At 31.4% G+C, this 19,425-nt stretch overlaps 1 long non-coding RNA gene across 2 annotated transcripts in view; it reads right to left on the bottom strand.

The window, feature by feature from the left end:
* The window catches only part of LOC116420750, a 1,349,459-nt gene that overhangs the window by 986,010 nt on the left and 344,024 nt on the right, over positions 1-19,425 (bottom strand). For both annotated transcript variants that reach the window (XR_004231174.1, XR_004231170.1), the window contains one exon: positions 6,408-6,452. This is a non-coding gene — a long non-coding RNA (uncharacterized LOC116420750). The remainder of the gene's footprint in view (positions 1-6,407; positions 6,453-19,425) is intronic.

The raw sequence follows: 19,425 nt of genomic DNA, 5'->3' as shown, positions 1-19,425 counted from the left end.
CATAGCAAAACTGATACAACTTTTATCTTTTTCCTTTTCCTCACATACAGAAATGATATGCTGGATTTTCTCAAGTGTCAGACAGGTTGTATGTTAATAGGCATTGCACAGTCCTATCAGTGGCAAGATGTCACTGTCTCCAATGTGGACACAAAAGTGAAAATAATTTGACAGTAAGGAAAGAATGTCTGACAGGTGGGCTCTAGCTAAAAGCCAGTAAACATAACATTAATCTGAATGAATAAAAGCACAAATTAAGCTACTGAATTAAAAGAACCACAGTCACTTCCAGAAAAGTCATAAATTTCTCTTCCTTTTTTTTCAGTGATCTTAGCCATTTTTGCTTGTGCCCATGAGAAGAATCATTAATTTTATACAATGAGTAGATTCCCTTTTCTTCTTCCCTCAGCTTCCAGTAATACTCCTTTTTATGCCTCAGTATTTCACCATGGTGTCTTGCTTCTCCTCAAGTTTCCTAGTTGTGCTTATTTTGTCTTTTTTGTTGAAAGTTAAGAATGAGAAACTCTTCTTATGAAGAGTAGTGCAGATTTGGAGCCTGAAGATTTAGTTTGAAGTCATAATTCTGTGACTTACTAGTCAACTGTGTGCCAAATTGCTTTACTTCTATGGAAATCTGTAAAATTATGCTGATAGAACATTATTTCTAGAATTTCTTCTAACTGTAATAATCAGTTATTCTGTCTGTAGAAGTCATAGGGAAAAGGTTAGATCAATGAAAATCACTGTTTTGCTTGATGCTTAGATGAAGTCCTCATTTACCCTTATATTTCTCTAGCAATGTAAGTATTTTACTGTAAGGCTCTCTTCAGTTTTCTTGGGGTCTCTGTGAGCAGCTTTTGTTTCAGTTCAGTAATCACCACAAGGGCAGCCAGGTGTTAAAGTCTAAATCCTTTATTATCTTTCAAAGTCTTGTCTCCTTGTCTGTTAACTTTCTTAGAGGCCTATGTCTCTCCTTGGTTCTGAGAACTTGAGCTCCTGCCACCAGTCCTTTGTGTTCTCTGCCTCTGTCAGCTTCTTGAAGTAACTCCTGAATGTGTCTTGGTCTCTGTGGGGGAGGCAGGAGGACCACCATCATGGTCTCTGTCTTCCAGTTCTGATTCTGGTTCAGTTTTTCAGAGCTTATATGCTCTCTTATCATAGGTGTGAATCTTGTGGAACTATATTAAGTACTAAGTACATGTACTGAACTAGAGTAGTGTTAAGCACCATGCTAAATAATCATTGTCTCTATCAATTCCACTGACTTGGAACCTTATAAGTAAGAATCCTTTGTTTCAAGTTCAGAGTTCTGGCCCATAACATTTTACTTAGTGCCACTAGAGCACCAGTCACCAAGAAAGAGCTTCCCATTTCAATTTTATCAATACAATAATACCATAATAAATAAATTAAACTCACATAAGTAACCAGCCTCTTGTGGTTGTTGTTTTCAATTAGCTGAAGCAATTATCAGAAAAGAGGATGAAATTTGGATCAAGTTCTTGTAGAGATACAGTTCAAAAAAATTATTTAGAGTTTTGTCATATATCATCATTGATTTGTGAATATCTCTGATTTCAATAGAAGTCTCCAATATGTCAATTATATTAGGTTTTTTTTTTTCATTTTAATATTTGCAGATTGTGACTGCTGCTATAGTGTTATTAGCACATGACAACTCTGGACATTAATATAGCACAGGGGTTTCAAAAGCAGCTATAAAAATACATTTAATTTCTCTTTATGACTTCCACTTTCTAGAAATCTGGTTCAGTTGATGTTTTTTTTGTGTATGTGTGATTCAGGTTTTAATATGAACTCAAAGACATAATGGCTAAAAACAAATTCTTGATAATAGAAATTATTTGATTTTGAGAATGTATTCTTACTCCTATTTTAATTACTTTTAGTAAATAAATACAAATAAAATTTTAATTATTTCTTTCTCTAACTGGGACATATGGCCATTTTGCAACAAAATGGCAAGACTGATGCTGTTATTTTTGTGTGTGTGTCTTCAAAGCATTTCATCATTTTCAAGTGAACAAAAATGTGTATGTGTATACCATTGAAAAATCAGAGTATACTGTATTTAAAACAACAATTTTCACTATAAAACACTATGAATTCAAATACAAGAATTGTCAAAATATGAATGTTTTATAAACATGGCACATACCTTGATTATATTTCTACAAGATTTATGAAGGTGCAATGATTTCTTATCATTTTTTTCTTTATCACCAAATATAGCTGAGGTTACATTAAACTTTGGTGAACCTGAGTTCCACTTAGGCTCTGATTAATTGAGGCTTTTCACTATAACACTGCTGTCAGGTACAAGAAAAAGGCAAAACTTTCTAGACAATTAGCAAATAGTTAAGACTAATTCATAATTAGCAAATTCACATCTGAATACAAATTTTAGTACCAAAAAGGAACTTAATTCTAAAGTAGCATAGTTTCCTTTAGCTTTCTTTAACCTATTAATATTCTTCTTTAACTAGAAAAAATGGGTTACTGAGAAAGGAGGTAGGTGTTTGCTAGAGGAAATGATATCATGGAGTCAAAAGCAAGCAAAGCAGCTGATGGGTAATGAAGAATTAGCTGGAAAATTCTAACCTCATTAAAAAAAGAGGCTTTGGAAGGAGTTTATTGCTCCTCCTAAATCCATCTCCATGATGAAAGTTTTCAGGTGAAGAAATTAGACTGAGATAAACATTATTACTGAGGAGTATTTGGTTTGGGGTACTAGTTTCCTGGACCATTCAAGGGGATAAAAGGAAAACAAAAAGAAGAACTTATTTTCCTTGCATTGCAGGAGTGTGTAGAGAAACTAATGTATATTAGAATGAAAAAGGTGTAGGAAATAAAGCAGAATGGCAAAAAATGTAGGATTCAAAATACGTGCTTAAAAGGAAAAATATATCTGTTGAATATACCAAGAATGATATATTGTGACTTTGGATGCTTGCTCCTGTATATTACTTATGTTTTAAATCTTATGACCTATAGAAAAATAGTGTGATGGTTGATGACTCATTATTATAGAATTGAAGGTCAAAGGCTTCAGTTGTTACCCCAAAAGAAGTTTCCCCTTCCCTTCCCATCTCTTAGGATGAAAGTATTAATGAAAGTTTGTAAAAGGATAAGCCTGGGACTATTATTTTATGATAAATACTTTTCTTATTTTTCTGAATATTCTAGGGGTTTCAGAATTCTACTCCTCAGAGAAGCATTCCCTAGTGGAGTGATATATTATTTTTTCTGTAGTTTTGAAGCTTTATATTGTTAGATTATGAATGACATTATAATGGATAATTATATGCCAAATTCTTCCATATTTACAGTAGTCTCTATCAGTGTAGTTAATATTTGCTCTTTAATCAAGTTCATATTAATAAGCATTTATTATGTGTAAAGTTCTTTGCTAATTGTTAGTTGCTGAGGATGTTAAAACAAATTGGGAAATATTTTCTGTCCTAAAGGAGCTCACATTTACTTTGAGGGAAACAACATTTGCACAGAGAGATAGAAAAAATGTTTGAAAGAGGAGAGAACAATAACAACCAGGATAAACAGACATTAAATGCTCAGCTTCGTTCATCATACTTGCCATTTCCCATATGTTTTAAAAGAATAGTCTACCTTTGGCAAAATGATATCATACTAGGCAAAATATTAATCACTCTATATACTCACACTCCAAAGCACATATTAGGGAATTAATTTTCTTTTCTTTCTTAAAAAAATTAAATATTCTTAATTGAATCTTTTTAAAAACATCACCAACATTTCTCTCAAAACCCTTTCTTTCTTCCTACTTGTGGAGTCATCACCTATAGCAAATTATATTTTTAGAGAAAAAAAAGAAAACTAGTACAAGGATCAATTCATTAAAAACATCTAAAAATCTGTTCTTGGACCCCCTCAATTCTACAAGGGAGTAAATTTCTTTTTCTTTCTTTTTTTCCCTCAATAATATTTTATTTTTCCAATTGCATGTAAAAATAGTTTTCAACATTCATTTTGTAAGATTTTTGACTTCCAAATTTTTTCTCCCTTTCTGTCTTACCCTTAATCTACTGTAGATTCATCATATACAATTGTTTTATACGTATTTACATATTTGTCTTGTTGTAAAAGAAAAATCAGAACCAAAGAGAAACCCACAAGAAAGAAAAAAGTAAACAAACAAAAATGTGAAAATAATATGTTTCAATCCTCATTCAATCTCCATAATTCTTTCTCTGGTTGTGGATGCCATTTTCCATTTCAAGTCTATTGAAATTGTCTTGGATCGTTATATTGGTAAGAACTTAGTCTATCCTGATTGATCATTACATAATCTTGTTGTCACTTTGTACAATATTCTTTGGGTTTTGATCACTTCACTCAATATCTGTTGTCAGCCTTTCCAGGCTTTTTTGAAAATAGCCTGCTCATCAGAAAATTAATATTCTTAATTGGGTCGGTATACTAGATGTTTTCTCTCATTCCCTTTTCAATTAATTCACACCTTTAACTCCTCTTTGATCCAGCTTTGGCCTAAATCAGTATAGGCTACCATATGTCACCCAATTTGACAACAAACTGTGATGAGAAAAAACAAAAAAGCTATTGGACCTAAGGGAGTTGTGTGATATATGCCTCATTTCATACTACTTTACCAATATTTCCAGAGAAAATATAAAGATCTTCTGATAAGGGGATATTAGGGGAATATAGTATATAAAGATGAATAAGACATTCCTCAAAAAATTTTAAAATAAGTATGAGGATGTGACATAAATACATACAAGTCCTTAACAATATGGAAACTACTTAAAAATTGCAATTCAAAGAAAAACAGAAAAAACAGAAATATTTGAAAATGTTCTTATTCTTCTCTCAGGACCTTAAAGTATTTGGACCTTAAAATTGGAAAGAACCTCATGGATCATTTCATCCAACTAATGATTGAATAACAATAATAATAATAATAAAAGGAAAAACAATCAACATTTTTATGACACTTTATTGTTTGCAATGTATTTTACCTATTCTGGGTCATAATATGTGTATGAGCAGGATTCAAATTCAGGTCTTTGTGGGTCCAACTCTAATACTATTCACTACACTCCCTCACCCCCAAGTGGCCTCTTTTTGAATGAGAATAACTTCTAGAAAATATTATGTTAGTAGTCATCTAGTCTATTGACTAAGAAGAAAACAACTCATTTCACTTTAGTATACCTCTAAATTTTAGGGAAGTTTTCTTGATTTAACCATTAAATTAGCCTCTTTTCAATGTTTTTCCTTTGATACTACTTCAGGCTTTAGCACCAAAAGGAGCTTATACTTTCATTCTTTCATGTGACAATCCTTCACATACTTAAAGGAAGTTATTGTGTACTCCCTTCAAGCTATTCTTTTCTCGTAACTAAACATCATCTAATCCTTATATTTATGACCTTGAGATCCTTCACTATTTTATCAGTCCTCTAGATCAGACAAGTCAAACAGGCATCCTTTACAATGCCCACAGAAATTTTTAGTGCAATGTGAATAAGATTAAAAAATTAAAAATTAGAAAATATTTAACAATATAAATGAAAGTTTAATAAACAAAATATGTAAAATTTTTAATTAAATTAACATGAAGCCCAAAGGGTCCTTATGTACAGAAAAGTAGTGCCAATTTTTATTTGATTTTCATGTCAGTGTTCTAAAGCCTATGTAACCCATTTGTGTTTAAAAAATGGGAATTCAAGAACTAAATATTATTACTGGAGATATTGATTGACCAGAATAGAGTACAGAATAACTATATCTTTTGAAATAAGGTAATATTTGTAAAGTTCTTAGCAACTTACCAGGAATATAGATGTTTAATGAATGCTTATACCTTTCTCCTTTCTTTCTTTTCCTAGCCTTGGATACCATGCCCCTTTTAATATATTCCAAGTTTGCTGTATGAAGCTGATTTCTTTTAACTTTTCAGTCAAACAGAAATAGAGGTATGGGTTTTGGAAAACATACATTTGGAAGATAGAGAGAAATGAATGGAGACCTAGAAAGTCTCTTTTTGTATCTCTATATCTCTCTGTATGTCTGTGTGTGTCTCTCTCTCTTGCCAAACACAGAACAAAAACAAAAACAAAAAAGTGATGTCAAAAGATATATATAACTACAGAAACATATATATATATATATATATAGACATGTATATAGATGTATATGTCTATATAAATATGTAAAGAGAGAAAATCTTTTTGTTAACACTAAACCATTGCAATAATTAGTAAGAAAAAATAGATCTAAATGAAGAAAACACTGTATCCAAAATAATAATGTAGCTAAAACACAAAGTCATCAAAATGTTTCAAACATTTGTTAAAGATAAGGACAATTGTAATAGAACATACCAACATACATGGGATGATGAAGTCCTCAAAGGCAAATTTATATTCCTGAGCAAAAGAGAAAAAAGAAATGAATAGTGAATTGACTATGTAATAATAAAGAAAAAAAGATAAACAATAATAAACAAAATGTTATTTTTAGAAATTAATAAGGCAAAATAAAATTCTTTTAAATAAAACCTTTTTAAAAGAACAATGTAACCTATAAACTTTTAGCTATTTTTTTTTCTTCAAAAAGAGAGGAAGAAAAAAAATCACCAAACCCTTGGAAAAACAAGTGAAAATATTACCAATGGAGATGAAATTAAGAAAATAATCATAGATAATTATATCAAATGTATGTTTAAAATGTAAATGGAATCTACACACAGAAACACATATGTGTGTATCTATATCTTTATTTACATATATTTGTAGTTATAGTCCTCAAATGGAGAAAACATACATTGTTAAATCTAAACATGCTGAACTCAGAGAAAAACTAACAGTTTTACTTTCATTGAAAAAAAAAAAGAGCCTCAAAAATCAACCCTAACATTTAAAGAACAAGTAAGTCCTATTACATAAACTATTTTTAAAAACAAAGAATGATTGCAGGATTTTTTCTGAGTCAAATATTGTCATCTTTGCCAATAAATTTAAAGATGAGGATGAGAACTACAAACCAACATTATTAAGCAATATTAATTGTGTTTACTAAATACAATCTTGAAAATACATCCAAGGAGTACTTTTTACAATTGATGCACAATTTTAATTCAATAGAAAAACTAATATAAATTACATTAATAACAAAATGTTATATCAATGGTTACAAAAAGCCTTTGATCAAATGGAATATTGACTTAAACCAGGAAAATGAAAACAAAAATCTTTGTCATGATGAAAATCTTTCTATCATCCATGCAAAATCTAGAGGCCACATTACTTAGAATAGTAAAACATTTGAAAGGTTTCTACTATTAATATAATTTTACCTAAATCTAGATATGTTACCTATAACAATTAGGAAAGGGAAAAATAAGACAATGAACTCTAAAAAAATAAAAAATAAATAAAGTCTGTCTCTTGTTGAATATGGCAAAATACTTTATATAGGAAATCCATAAGAATCAACAAAAAATTCATATCATTATTTAAAGAAGCATAATGGAAACATTCATATTATAAAATTTAAAATTATAAATGCATATACATCAATATGTGGGATATTAACTGGGATATTAAGTGACCAATACACAGAAGACCTATATAAAACCGTTTTGTTCCTCATTTCTAAAATGAGGAAAACAATAGCATTTAGCTTCAGAATATTTGTGAGGGTAAATTGTGATATGTGTAAAGTGCTTTGCAAAAACTAAAATGCTATATAAATTCTAGTTATTACATTTATTTATGACAATGATTATATCTCCCTGATGTCAAGGTTGTTTTTAAGAACAAAGGACAAACAGCAACCTCTGTGAACAGCTTCCACTCACAGAGGTTGTTGTTTGTCCTTCGTTCTCAAAAACACTTCTTTCTCATTCAAATCTAATTCACTTGCATGCTATGGCATCACTTTGTTGATGTATCATGGTTGTTGTCTTGGAGAATGAAGGAAAAGTAACAATTACTATGAGCCAGCCACTATATTTATATGGAGGATAAAGAGATAAAAATTAAAATATCCTTAAAGGGATTAAATTCCATTTGGAACACCATATCTGGTATAGTGCTAAATATGATTTTATACAGACTATATCTCTATCTCTATATATGCATACATATCTATCTATCTATATGCATACTATATATCTATATGGTAGAGAGAAGGGAACAAGCATTTATACAATGCCTACTATATACCTCACAATGTGCTATGAACTTTACACATATAGAGATAGCTGTTACATTTTAAATTTGAGAAATATGAGATTAAAGTTAAAGAATTGCCCAGGATCACAAAGCTTATAAGTGAATTATACTTGAACTTAGGGTTTCCTGATGCCAGGCTTGGCACTCTATGTATGTGCCATCCAGCCCTCATATTTAAAGAAATACAAGGTGCTTTGGGAAAGAAAACACTAATGCTGAATGGAGGATGTAACTAATGACTTCTTTAAGAACGTGGTACTTAAACTGTTTGGAAACAAGGTTTATTTTTTGGAATTGAAGAAGAAATGCATTTCAGGAGTTATGACTATCATAAATGCATAGAAGAAGAGATAGAATGTTGTGTAAAACAGGTCAGTTTGGCTGGAATATAGAATGTTGGACTGGCACTAGTATGTTGTAATGCTCTTAGAAGGTTTATGCCAGATTTTGAAGGACTTTAAAACTTGAAATAGAAATGCTTACGACTGGTCCTGGAAGAAATAGTGAACTATGGAGTTAATTAGATAAAGGAGTGACATGAAATGTGATTTTAAAAAAGTCGATTTGGCAGTTGTTTTGAGAATATATCAGAAGTGAGGAAAGATTATCTGATACATGATAAAAAATAGTGAATCATTTTAGTGAATTAGGTTAGATAAGCAATATTGAGAAGCAAACTAATCAGCACAGTGTTTGATAAACCATAAGAACATAAATGATGGAGAAAAGAGCGTGTTACTCACCAAACACAGCTGTAAACAAAATGGATAATAGCTTGGTGGGTCTGAACTGAAATGGAGGAATGCTCTAGGGGGCCAGTTCATTGTCCCTCAGACTGTTGGAGGGCCAGACTATAGTAAAAACAAAAACTTTGTTGTGTAGGCCTTTAAATAAAGAAACTTCATAACCCTGGGTAAGGGGGATAAACATCCTCAGCTGCTGCATCTGGCCTGTGGACCATAGTTTGAGGACCCTTGAATTCTAAACATAAGAATCACACCACTGTAAAAGGCACCATTACAAAAAAATGTAAGATCCTAAGGGTGGAACTCTATGTATAGTAAGGAATTGTTTATAATTTTCCTCAATTTTATTTTTTTCCCTTTTTTATTTTTATTTATTTATTTTTTTTATTCTTTGTTACAGGAAACAGCTCTCTGGGAGAGCATAAGAAGAGGCGTATATGTGGTGAGGTAGAGGTGATAGAAATTATGCTGTGGGTCATTAGGAATATAATAAACACCACTATCTTGATCTTTGACAGTGGAGTCTTCATGATTCTCAGTAGCAGACAAATATGTTTATTATTCTATCCTGAAGCACAAACCCAACCTCACAAAGACTCCTCCTATAGCTCAGAGACGTCAGGCCTAGTATATGGCTTTCAGGTAGAAGGTGAAATATGAAGGAAATTTAAAAGTCAAGTTGCCTTTAGTCTTGGAATACAAAATAATATGTGTTTCTAATTGAAAAGCATATGAAGAAAACCATCATAATAGATGGTAGACAATTTTTCCAAACATTGATAAAAATTTTCAAATAAGAGTAGTAAATTTGACTACTATCCTGACCACTTATCATTTTAATGATTCTATGAGCAAAAATTCACCATTAAGAATCTTAATGGAGCTTGGATATACAATCTGATAGCAAAACAGCAGAAATTAAATTGGACTTTATCCACATGGGAGATAATGAAGCTATTTCTCCATTACCTTTCACCTTGGAAGAGGAGTGTCATTATAGCCACTTCTTGAGAGAAATAGAACTTGTCTAAAAGTACACTATGAAGATGGATCGGAGGTCCTGAAAGTTCTATATACATTTTTAAAACTTCCAATAATTCTGTGAAGCTACTAGACTTGCAGTCTTTGCACTAGGTGAAAGAGGATTCTTTTAGACTCATCAAGTCAAAAAACCAAATCTTGAATTGAGTTTCACCTCAGCTCAAAAATCAGAAAACTGGGAAAATTCACAAAGCACATTACTCATATTAAATAGATGCTTATGATCCTTATGGTCTATTATTAAAATATTTTAGTGATGAAATTCAAATATCTTTAGGAGATAGTTCCCTGTTGATCTCTAATTCTGATGTGATTCTTCTCTGTTTGATAAAAAAGAACTTTTCAGTCAACATCAACAGATTGATGAAAAACATCTCCCTCAGTTATTGGCTATGTTATCTTAGGCAAATTATTCTACTTCAGTTTCCTCTTTAAAAAATTAAATTAAATTAAAATGATATAGCTGCTCTCTAAAATTTCTTCTAGCTCTAAATGTTTTATTCTAGTAATAATTCATTATTATAATCTTTTCCCTCAAAATACATTAAAATCTATAGCATCCTTATCATATTATTTCTTTATTTACATCATTGCTGAAATCACATTAATTTCAATGTAAAATTGTAATATAAATGTAATTTACAATGTACAAAGAGAGTTTTGTTTTGTTTTTTGGTTTGTTGTTGGTAGAAGTGCACACTTAATGGAATATAGAATGAAATATGAAAGTTAAATTGATTTTTTAAAAATCAGTTTAATCTAATCCAATAAATATTTATTAAGCACTTTCTATGTTATAGCCTTATGTTATACTCTGTAGATACAATAATAATAGAATTAATAAAAAGATGGGCCTTGACCTCAAGAAGCTAACAATCAAGCAAACCAGCAGATGCAAAATAGAGTAAATGCAAAAGTCCTGTTTCTGCCCTCCATAAAAAGAGGTTCTATAGGAATTTGTTACTCAACTGAACAGCCCTCTAATCAGAAGGAATAAGTGATATCAATCAAGGCTTGAGTAGCAGCACAGTGATGAGATTAGAAGCAATGAATTTAACCTGGGAGGGACATTTCCTTCCTGAAGCTGGAAGCAGGCAGTGTAGGTAATACAAACTGAAGTAATTAAAGAACTGCTTAACAGAACTAAATGCACATTTTTTCTTTCAAATATACATATACATAATTTTAATAACATAAAATATGTCCTAAAGCCTCTTACATGAAGCAAAAAAAAAAAAAAAAAAAAAAAAAATTGAACAAAAGACATGTAAAAGATTCAGTGAGGGGTGGGGTCATGATAGCAGAATTGGAGAGACCCTCAACAGAGTCCCCCCAACATTCCCTCTAAACAATTTAAAAATAACAACTCGTATCAAATTGTAGTGTGACAGATGAACAAAAGGGAAAAGTGAGACATTTTTCTTGTCCAAAGCAACTAAAGAGAACAAAAAGATACATGTCACTAGGGGACAGAGGTGAGCCCAGAGCCCATGAAGATAAAACATTAGTAATAGGAAACATAAATAGCATCAGGTTTGAAAACTCAGTAAGGGAACATAGTGCTAGCATTAGACACAGGACCAGATGCTGTTTGGCAATTACATTGCCTATACATATTTCAGGATGATAGTTCAAGGGCAAAGATGAACATTTTTCATAAAGAAATAGGGACTGCTGAGAAGCAGTATTACTCTTAGTCACAAAGACAGAGGTCTTGAGAATAGTATCAATTGCAATCCCAATCAATAAAAGAAAAAGAACAAATCAATCGATGGGGTTTACAACCAAAAAAACAAAAAGAAAAAATTTAAAGTCTGCAATTAAATTCCAACATGAAAATCAAGAAAACCAAAAGAGAGATTAAGAAAATTGAAAGTATAAAAAAATTTGTTTTCATAATTAAAATTTGAAAGTGATTTTCTGAAAAAAAGATTTATGAATCATTAGTTATTTTGATTTTTTAAATGAAGAAAATCAAATTTTCAGTAAAAAAAAAAAAAATGAACAGCGTGAATGCACCACCAATGAAGATGAAATTAAAGCAATTATCAGGAATTATTTTGCTTAATTATATGCCACTTGAAAAGATCATTTAAATTAAATGAATGAATATCAACAAAAATATAATCTGCCTAGATTTACAAAAGAGAAAATAGTTGGCTTAAATAACTTATTTAAAAAAAAAAAAGAAATTTAAAAAAATCTTAAATGAACTTCATAAGAAAATATCCACAAGATCTAATGGATTTGCAAATGAATTTCATCACACATTTAAGAAACAATTCCATTACTATATAATTTATGTGAAATAAATCAGGTGCCCTACCAAATTATTTTTATGGCATAAATATGCTCATTTGATATCTAAACCAGGGAGAGGAAAAACAGAGAAAGAAAAGTATATATATATAAAATTTCCTGAAGGATTATCACTGAATTTTTAAAATTACTAGCCCTGAGATTACATCAACATATTATGAATTTGAATAGGTGAGATTCATCTAAGGAATGGTTCTATGTTAGAAAAACAACAAAACATGATTTGATAAATAGTTTTATGCAAAAAAGACCTATGGAAAAGTATATCATTCCTGGTAAAAAAAGAAAAGAAAACCCACAAACAAACATAGGAATAAATGGAGTCTTATTTAAAAAGATAAGTAGTATCTATCTAAAACCAAGAGCAAGCATGTACTTTAAGGGTGATAAACTTGAAGACTTCCCAGTATGGTTAGGGGTAAAGCAAAGATGCCCATCATCACCACTAATATTCAACATTGTCCTAGAAATGCTGGCTATAGAAAAGAAAAAAAAATGAAAATAGGCAATGAAGAAACAAAACTCTCTCTTTACAGATGATAAGATGCTATACTTAAGAGAACTCTAGAGAATCAACAAAAAAATGAAATAATAACTTTAGCAAATTTGCAGAATATAACATAAACCCCCATAAATCATCAACATTTGTACATATTACCAAGAAAACATAGCAGAATGTGCTAAAAAAGAAAGAAAGAAAAAGAAATCCTATCTAAAACAATTGTTGATAATATAAAATTATTGAGAGTTTGCCTGCCAAGACAAATCCAGGGATTATATGAATAATATAATATAATTACAAAAAGAAATCACTTGAATAAAGACAGATGTAAGAACATTAGAGAAATATTCATTGCTTATGTGTAGGAGTTGGTAAATGATCAATTGATATGAAGTCAGTTTTCAGAAGAGATCAATGTTGCAAATAATCACATGAGAATGTTCTAATCACTACTGATTGGAGAAACTCAAATCAAAATAAGTATAAATATTGCTTTACATAAATCAGATTGCCTTATATTACAGAAAAAAATTACAAATTCTTGAGGGGATGTGAAAAAAAAGAAATTCTAAGAGGCTGTTGATGAAGTTATGAACTGATCCAATAATTCTGTAGAAAAATTTGGAGCTAAGCCCCCAAAGCTATAAAACTGTACATACCCTTTGCCTCATCAATACCACTACTCTGGTAGATCTGTCTTCCCAAAGAGATCAAACAAAATACAAAAGATCTTATTTGTATTTAATTATTTATAATGTTTCTTTTTGTGATGACAAAGAACTGGAAATTGAGAAGCTGATTGAGGAATGGCTGAACAAGTTGTGGTATATTTGGGATGAATTGTTTTGCTATAAGAAATGTTGAGCAGGATGGTTCCAGAAGGGAAAAAAAAAACAAAAACACAGAATAATTATCTGAATTATTGCAAAGTGAAGTAAGCAGAACCAGGAAAACATTATACCTAGTAAAATCTATATTATAATGATGTTCAACTTTGAAAGAATTAGGTATGCTGATTAACACAGCAATCTAAAATAATTCCAAAGGATATAGACTCAAAGATATTGTTAAGCTTTTTCTTTTTGGGGCCTGTGTGTTTTTTTTTTTTACAAGATGGAACAGGCATAGATATGTTTTTCATGACTTTATGATATATATATATATATATATATATATATATATATAAAATATGTGAAAATTTCCATATATGCTTACACACATATATAAATTAATATTAAATTTCTTGCCTTCTCAAAGAGAGGGAAGAGAATTTAGACTTTTTTTTTTACATGTAATTAGGAAATTTTAATGGAATAAATAACTATATTAACATCAATAACAACAAACATTCAGCAATATTCCCTGCAGTTCACTTCTCTTATTACACATGGAAAATAAAGACCTTTAATTATTTATTTTCTGAATATTTGGCTGTTTCATGGGGATAGCTGGATTTTCATTTGATCTTTAGGAAATATACTTATTTTTAGGTCTTTGGGGTACCATGAAATAAACTATATATTTAAATAGATCTAGCATCACATAAAGGCCTATAACTTTTCCCGTATATAGTAAACTTTGACTTATCGAGACTTCCTTATTTCTCCAGTAAGTTTGTGGATAAATGTTTGCATAGTCCATAAAATATCAGTGACAAATTTAAAGAAAAATTAGATTTTTAGTCTAATTTCTCTCATTCTTCCCTGTTTCTTGGTTGTTCTTGCTATAGCTAAATTGGAGGGAGGAGGTGTTTTTAGTTATTGTGCTATCAGTCATCTAAATATTGTTCATCATATTAAATGACAATAGTAATATGGATTTTAAGTATTTACCATTTGAGAGTCAGTGCTCAATACTTGATCAAAATTTGAAAAACAGATCTTTTGAAAATGCATCATGTTTCTCCTTGCGTGAGCAGGGACATTTTTTCCCCTAATTCGAATAGGACTGCACCTTGGGGAAACAAGCTATAGAAAATGTATACTACTCTGATGGCATCTCTGACCTGCATGAAGATGGAACTCTTTAAAAGTTTTATTATCCTTTTTATAGACTTAATAAAGAACAAGTATTCTCTCCTAAGGGGGATATTATTTAATGGGTTTGCTTCACTTCAAGAGAATGAAATTGTAACTCTTTGGAATGATGAGAATTCAGACAGAAAAAAGAAAAGGAATTTGATTTAAATGGTACTAGGAATTTACTGATGTAAGAATGGAGAAGGTTTCAGGGTCACTTTTACTGAAAAAGATACTCAGGATTCTGACTTGTTATTCCCAAAGAATTGAAGTACACATAATTAAGCTTTTGGTGAAGAAGGGGTGGCTTTGAGTGACTAAGCAAGACAAAGATACCTTTATGTAGAGTTTTTAAAAAGACTATAGGATAATAGGATTGCATTATAGATAATAGATTGCAATACATAGTAGATTAATTCCTTACATAGGTTTTATATTTATAAATCTTTTTTTTTTGATGTTCTACTGTACCATGTAGTCTTATCAGTTTTTATATGTATCAGCAATAGTTCAACAAGAAAATTACTTTTACCAACACAATCAAATGAAACATTGGATCTTGTAAAATTAATTTATCCTCAAAGTAAATGATTTCATGCAAGACTTTGTTCTTAAAGAATATGTTTTAGGAAAAAACAAATCTTGGTTTAACATATATATGATTTCCAGAGTAGAGCCAAGATGGTGGAGTAAATTTGGGAAATCCCCTGAGTTCTTTCCTAAAATCCTCATATATTCTCATATAATAACTCCAAATAAATATGAGAGCAACAGGACACACAAAAAGAAACTGTGAAACAATTTTCCAGCCCAAGACAACTTAGGTCAACAAGAAAAGTCTATTGCACCGATGGTGAGAGTGGAGGAGCAGTACAGTCCAGACCAACCCAGTGCAGATTGGGCTCCAGAAAATAAGAATCAACCTCAGGGTGACTAAATCAGTGGCAGCAGTGGTTGTTTCCAGATCTTTTAGTCCACATATGCCAAAGACTGTTATGGGCTAGAACTTGAAACAAGGTGATAAATCAATGGAATTGATAGAAACAATGCTTAAGTTAACACCTTTGAGAGTTCACACATTAGCTCACACATTAGTTCACACATTTGGGAGATTTCAGAGTTCAGTATGAGATATCCAATTTCACACCTCCCGTAATCCCACTCTCGGAGGAGGAGTCAACCTTTGAGTTTACACCTCTAAAAGAACATAAAAACAGCTGAGCTTAGTCAGGAGAGTTCAATTGAAAAGATTGGGAGGGTAGCGTCAGTTGGAGATTGAGAAGCCATGAGTCAGAGTTGAGCTGGAGGCAGAAGCTGGAAGAGCTAAAGACAAGTTGCCAGAGCTCTTGGAACCAAGGAGGCAGATAGGCCTCTAAGAAAGCTACCCGAGCTCAAGGAAAGAGGCAAGACTTGGAAGGTGAAAATAAACATTTGGATTTTAACAGCTGGCTTTATTTAGGGTGATTCTTAAGTTGAACTAAAACTAAGACTGCCTCCAGAAACCTCCCCAAGAAACCTGCTCCCACAGAGAATGATCATATTATTTTACAAAAGAAGAGAACACTACAAAAGACAACTTAGAATGTCAACAAGAACACACCTACATGAAAGTAGAGCACAGTCCGGCATAGCCCTCTCTAGTATAGTCCCTGCCTCAGAAAACCAGGAACATGTCATAGGAACCACTGAATGAGCAGGGGTGGCAGTTGCTTTCAGAGCTCTCAGTCCACAAACCACCAGTCAGAACATTGAACAACTAGTCAGAAGATTAAAGGAGTAACTTTGCTAGTGCTAAGGTAGGACTTTGTTGCTTTTCAACACTCAAAATTGGGTGGTAGTCCTAGGTGGTATCCCAAGCTTAGCAGAAGCATTAGCACACTGGAACTGGCAGCCCTAGTGGAGCAGGGGCCCTCATCAATGTTCCAGGACAAAAAAAAAAAAAATGTGTGTTCATCCATAAACCAGAGCACGTGCCAGAAGAGTAGTAGTAAATTTCTTCTCCTTAGATTACACCAATGATTTGCATTTCTTTGATCAATAGTGATTTAGAGCACCAGAAAGCAGATTTCTAACAAATAAAAACAAAAACCCCAATACAATGAAAAATGCGAGTAAAAAAAAGTTTGAGACCTTTGATGACTTAGCACCTAATTGCCTGTTTAAAGATTAGGAAAAATGCATAATTTCTATCAATTAATAGAATTAATGACATCTGCACATTGGTCTGATGACCTGGCCTAAAAGCTGTCTATATTTTTAAGGCCACTAGTATGATATCATTTACAAACAAACTCATTGCATATATTCAGAATGGAGAAGTAAATCAACTAATTAGAAGTCCTGCACTACTACCCCAGTAGACTCTTAAGCAGTTGTCGGCAATTGAAAAATTGGACTCTGGAAACCTAAATTCAAATTCAAACTCAGGAACTTACTAACTATACAAGGTTAACCCTCCATTCAAGTTTCAGATACTCTTATTTCCTAATCTGTAAAATAACAACAAAATTCTTAATAATGAATAATCTACTTTACTGAATTCCTGAAATTTAAAAAAAGTCCCTCAAATATTTTATCTCTATGCTGTGTGAAACTATTATGAAAGTTTTCTTTAAAAGCAAGAATAAATATTATTTCCCATTTAGTGGAGCAAATAATGCATATTTTAAGCAATATATTTATGAGAAGAGGCATAAATACAGGATAAACTTACAAGTTGAGAGAACATGAAGATATAAAACAATAAATTATAGGACTTATAATTAGAAATGTCCTAAGATGCTATCGAATTAAACCCTCATTTTTACAGCTGAGCAAACTGAAGCATCAAAGATTCCCAGAGTCACAGTTTTAAATCCAAATCATTGACTCCAAAATTAGTATTATTTTTCCTATTTAGCAAGGACAATACATATATCATTATCGAAAAAACTTCTTGGTGGGACCAGTAAATGATTTTTGGTCAGACTATTCATAAGTGATTGAAATGATACTTGCCTACAATTCTTCCTGACACAAAGACAAGCCCTCTGTGCACTATTACATACTTTTTCTTGGTGCTTATGTAGGTGTTTAATAAGTGAATTTTATTCATTTGAAATGGGAGGAAAGTATAATAAAGATGCTTTAGTTAGAAGTAAACCATTTTAGCCAGTGTGAGCTGACAATAAAAAAAAGCACATGGTAACTAATTTGAAAAAGAGAACTAATTTTTAAGATGGTTTTATAATTATAGTTCAGCCTCACCTATTTTCATTTCATTGATTTTTGGCTGGTAGGCCATTTTCACCTTACTTCTGATACTGATTGAGTTGTGCTCACTTCATTTGTAGAGGAGCACTGTAATAAAGTCAAAACTCAAAAACAAAGCAAGTTTTACTCTGCTTAGTTATCTAGAGGCTAAAGAGTCACCTTCACTGGTGAAATAACAATTTGGAGCTGATCAAATTTGATCTAATATTAACTCATAATCCTTTTATGAATTAATTTTATGATTTTGAAGATACATACACACATACAAAAGCACACATACACATATATTTCTTGCAGGAATGGTGTATCATGCTTCTTTTCAATTCATTTTATCATTTACTAAATTATACTAATGATACTAAATCATGTTTCATTTGACTAGTGAAGAATTAGCACAATTTACTCTTAGGAAAGATCAAATTCTGTCACCTATACACTAAATAAATTAAAATCATGCTTGTAATATAGAAAGCTATCATCTTTTTAAAAAAGAGGGAATTGAAGTGCCCACTGAGCAAGTTAAGTCAACAATAATTTATTGTTCACTATTTGCCAGTTTACTATTTACTTTGTACTAAACACTGGAGTTATTGGACATATCAAAAATAATATGACTTTTTTTTACACTGCTAAAGTATACAAAGTGATATGTTTGACTGGCAGCAACATGTTTCACAAAATGCTAGAAAGATTATTACAGGATTTTTAGAGGTCCCATAGAAGGGACTTCTTCTAAAGAATGTACACTATAAACCACATTTAACCAAAAATTCTCTCTCTTGGCAAAATCCCCAATAAACACTGTCTATGCCTTGCCTAAAGACATCTATTGAGGGGAAGTCCACTATCTTTCAAGGGAATTAATTTGTTGACAGATTTCTCAGAGTATATTTACATTTTATCATAATTAAATTTGTAACTTTAGTTCACAGAACCTAGTACTATCCCCTAGGGATCAAAAAAATAAGCTCAAGGTCCCTTTTATAAGGCACCCCATCAAATACTAATTATGGCTATGATAATTTCTACCAAAATTCTTATAATATCTTAGTAACGCAAGTCAATAAATGATGTATAAAGAATTATGCTACATCATATACTTCAACAACAATACTTTATGATGATCAATTCTGATGGACCTGGCCATCCTCATTAATGAGATGAATCAAATCAGTTCCAATGGAGCAGTAATGAACTGAACCAATGCCCAGCAAAAGAACTCTGGGAGATGACTAAGAACCATTACATTGAATTCCCAATTCCTATATTTTTGCCCACTTGTATTT

Source organism: Sarcophilus harrisii, chromosome 1 (genome assembly GCF_902635505.1).
Source record: "Sarcophilus harrisii chromosome 1, mSarHar1.11, whole genome shotgun sequence".
NCBI classification, from domain to species: Eukaryota; Metazoa; Chordata; class Mammalia; order Dasyuromorphia; family Dasyuridae; genus Sarcophilus; species Sarcophilus harrisii.
This window is presented reverse-complemented; position numbering and strand designations above follow the sequence as displayed.